The sequence below is a fragment of the Bison bison genome, unplaced genomic scaffold (genome assembly GCF_000754665.1).
Source record: "Bison bison bison isolate TAMUID 2011002044 unplaced genomic scaffold, Bison_UMD1.0 scf7180017864251, whole genome shotgun sequence".
NCBI classification, from domain to species: domain Eukaryota; kingdom Metazoa; phylum Chordata; class Mammalia; order Artiodactyla; family Bovidae; genus Bison; species Bison bison.
This window is the reverse complement of record NW_011494823.1, coordinates 92,242-96,428: the sequence shown is the minus strand read 5'-3', so window position 1 is coordinate 96,428 and position 4,187 is coordinate 92,242. Positions and strand designations below refer to the sequence as shown.

Below are 4,187 nucleotides of genomic sequence, written 5' to 3'. Positions count from 1 at the left end.
GGGGACCGCGAGGGCTACTGGGGTCCAACGACCTCCACGCTGGACTGGTGCGAGGAGAACTACGCGGTGACCTGGTACATCGCAGAGTTCTGTGAGTGCGGGTGCCGGCCTGAGGCGGGAGCGAGGGAGGGAGGGCGCCGGTCTGAGGGGGAGACGCCGCGTGAGGAAGGCAGAGGGCGGACCTGGCCGCCGCGGGAGGCACCGGGCCTGGCCGGGGGAGGTGGCGTAGGGGAGACCGGGCCAGGGGACTGGAACGGGAATGTTGCGGAGGAAGGCAGCAGCTAGAGCAATCCGGAGTGGCGAGTGAGGAGGGCCAGTCTGGACGGGTTGAGGGGCCTTGAGATAGGGGGGCGGAAGAGAAGTGGAGAGCCCTTGCTGGACCTAAGGGGAAAGCCCGAGGGGCAGGGTTGGGAATGGGGACTCCGCTGCCTGAGGGGCGAGTGGGGGCAGCCCAAGAAGGGCTCGGGACAGTGGGGGACTCTGCTCGTTTGAATGAGGGCCCGGGACACCTGCTCCCACTGTTGCTGTCACCACCTTCGTCATAAGGGCGCAGGAGAAGGGAACAGGTCCTGGCTCAATCTTCCCCCAAATACGTGAAAATACGGTCTTTCCCTTCCTCTTTCTCTGTACTGTGAGACCTCTTCGGTCACTTTACAGGGAACGGTTTTCCCAGTGTCAGATCCCGACCCCTGTCCGTACCCCCCAGCCCACTCCCACCCGGGATATCTTCGGGTACCAGAGATCACCTCCTGTCGGAGTACGATCATTCGTCTATCTCCTTGTGTCCGAAGGTAGACGGCAGCGTCTAGTCAGGACCTTCCGGCTCGTGCCAGGCCTCTATGGGCACAAGGGTTCCAGTCCCTACTCCACCCTGCCTCCTCTCCGACTACCTGACAAAGGTAAAGGTTCTTCTGAGGACAGTACTTGCACTGATTGCACCCACTGAGGACTTGGGGAAGAATCCTCTTCCAGTTGCTGCCCTTGACTGGTTCCTTGGGGCTTTGCGTGTGTATTTCCCCAGATGGACGTTCTTGCCAGGCGAGGAGAGCTCAGGAAAAATCTGCCACTTCTTTTTTGTAGTTTACTTTGGTAAAGTTTTAAGAGCACAATATTTCATCCTTCAGGTACCTGCTTCTGGCAAAGTACATAGAATATTTTTTGGCTCACTATTACTGCCTTCTTTTAATTGGCTCAACTTTCTCAGGACTGGAAGCAAAACCCTTTTTTAGCTAAACTTCCCATTGTTGGATCTTTTTCCCCCAGGCATGTGTTTGGTTTTGTGGGAGAGACAAGACTTTCTTGCCTGCTGATCCTCCTTTATTGGGTTCCCCAGTAATTGACTAGCATTAAAAAAAAAAAAAAAAAGATTGTTTTCAAGACTTTTAGTACCATTTTCTTTAAACTGTGATTTAGGCTGAGAGTTACTTTTCCTGAACTACTAGTTAAATTAATAATTTTTACATAGTAATGGATGGATATGGACAAAGGGATCATTTGTAGTGTAATTATTTGGCAGCTCAAATGTTGGAAAAGGAAGTGCTTTACATATTTGTTAGATCACTTTGACAAGCCCATACACGGTCCAGAGGAGGTCCATGAGAGAAGGGGCTTAAAATTGTGCTTTCTGAACTAGAAATGTGTAATGTGGAAAAGTGAAACTCAGGAATCTTCAAATGTTATGGGGCTGTAGTATAGAATAGATAAACTTCCTGTATTTTTCTAGAATGTGAAATTAGAGCCTATGGTTGGAAACTACTTGTAAGGGGAGAGATTTTGGTTCAACATAAGGAAAATTAAAAAGTTATAATCATTGAATGGATTGATTCGAGAGGTAGAGGGCTTTCTGTCACTAAAAGTGTTAAAACAGACCTTGCTAGGCTAATTCACATAGAATAGTTTAGAGGGAATTAATTGTTTGGTGGGCTTCACTGATGGCTCAGTGGTAAAGAATCCGCCTGCCAATGCAGGAGACTTGGGTTTGGTCTCTGGGTCAGGAAGATCTGGGGAGGAGAAAATGGCAGCACACTCCACTATTCTTGCCTGGAAAATTCCATGGACAGAGGAGCCTGGTGGGCTACAGTCCGTGGGGCCACAGAAGAGTCAGGCATGACTTAGCAACTAAACAACTGTTTGGTGGAGAAAAGGGATTGGCTTCAGTTGGACTTTAGGTCCTTTGCAGCTTTATGGGTCAATATAGGTAATAATGACTGTTAGTTTAGAGTCAAGGATTAGAATCAAAAGAGAAAACTGACAGTTAAGTCATGTGAGATATGAGAGAGCAAGATACTATTGTTCTGACAGATAGCTCTGAGAAATGGGAAATGGCTTTGGTTCTTAATGTCCTCAGAAGAGGAAACTCTGAGCAGACTAGGTATCAGGGAATGCAAGAAGAGGATGAGTGAGTGTTGGCTGCCTTTTGCACATGTACCATGGAAGAAAATGATCTGAAAGAATTTAAGGGCAGCCTTCTTAACCAGTAAGTAGTGGGTATCTATTCATATCTGAATATGAGACTTTATCTTTGAAAAATAGGCTGATTAATAATGTGTTTGGGCTCTCCAGGTGGCGCATTGGTAAAGAATCTGCGTGCCAATGCAGGAGACATGAGTTTTGATCCCTGGGATTAGGAAGATCCCATGGAATAGGAAATAGCAACCCACTTCAGTATTCTTGCCTGGAGAATCCTATGGACAGAGGAGCCTGGTGGGCTACAGTCCATGGGTTAGGAAAGAGTTGGACATGACTGAAGCAACTTAGCATGCACGCACAATAATATGCTTAAAGCAAAGCAACTTTATCATGATTAAAATATTTACAATAATGATAGAAATATTAAGGATAATGATAATGGTGATAATAGCTATATATAAATGCTTACTATGTATCACAATTTGCTAAGCACTTCATATATCTTATCTTTTTTGACATTTACTATAATTCCAAAAAGAAGGCATTATTATCCTTATTTCACGGATTAAGAAATTGAAACCCTAATAAGTAATTTAAGGTTGCAGAAAAGTCAGGTAGAGATAATATTCAAGTTGAGGTCTGACTCTAAAGTTACTATACCATATTATTTCTATCATGTATTCATTGTTTTGCCCCAGCATACAAGGGATGAGGACAAGCATGAAGTAGTATACTATCACAGATGACAAATTAAATAACTCTTCAGGAAGCCTATCTCTCAGCATTGGGTGTGTGTGTTTTGGGTAATTTAAAAACAGGTTTGGGGAATTGCATGTAAAGATGGCAGCAGTTCTCAGTCACTAAAAACCCTTAAACACAATCTTCTTAACATCATCCAATTTGAGTTCATATTCCTTTTTTGTTTAAGCAGATTTTAACAAAGGAAAAGGTAGTTTCTTTCTTTTTTTAATAGTTTCTTTTTTTTTAAGTTGATAATTCGGCGGGGCTGGGTCTTAGTTGCTGCATGTGAACTCTTAGTTGAAGCATGTGGGATCTAGTTTCCTGACCTGGGAGCAGATCCAGGCCCCCTGCATTGGGAGTGCAGAATCTTAGCCACTGGACCACTAAGGAAGTCCCTTTGATGGTTTCTCTTTAGTTGTGAAATACTAAATACCTTGATGCGCCAGAACTTACAAGTACAGACAGTCCTCACTTTGTTTAGTAGGGTGGGACAATGCAAATGACTATGCAAGTTAAAACCTAGCTAATCAGTCTTAATACTCAATGAGAAAAGTTATGAGTGTTCTGTGACTTTTACAGGTTTTTGTCAAACATTGTAAATCCTCATTGTTAGTCATAAATATATGAAAAAATAAAAAAATATTAAAACATACTTTTTTTTCAGTCACTACGTTGTGTCCGACTGTTTGTGATCCCATGGCCTCATGGACTGCAGCACACAAGGCTTCCCTGTCCTTTACTATCTCCCAGAGTTTGCTCAAACTCACGTCCATAGAGTCAGTGATGCCATCCAGCCATCTTATCCTCTGTCATCCCCTTCTCCTCCTGCCCCCAATCCCTCCCAGCATCAGATTCTTTTCTAATGAGTCAACTCTTCGCATGAGGTGGCCAAAGTACTGGAGTTTCAGCTTTAGCATCATTCCTTCCAAAGAACACCCAGGACTGATCTCTTTTAGAATGGACTGGTTGGATCTCCTTGCAGTCCAAGGGACTCTCAAGAGTCTTCTCCAACACCACTGTTCAAAAGCATCAATTCT

The 4,187-nt window shown here is 44.5% G+C and overlaps 1 long non-coding RNA gene across 1 annotated transcript in view; it reads left to right on the top strand.

Moving 5' to 3' along the window:
- Positions 1-6: 6 nt before the first annotated feature.
- LOC104994085 overlaps positions 7-4,187 on the top strand; it is an 88,879-nt gene continuing 84,698 nt past the window's right edge. Inside the window, exon 1 of the long non-coding RNA XR_825911.1 lies at positions 7-91. This is a non-coding gene — a long non-coding RNA (uncharacterized LOC104994085). The remainder of the gene's footprint in view (positions 92-4,187) is intronic.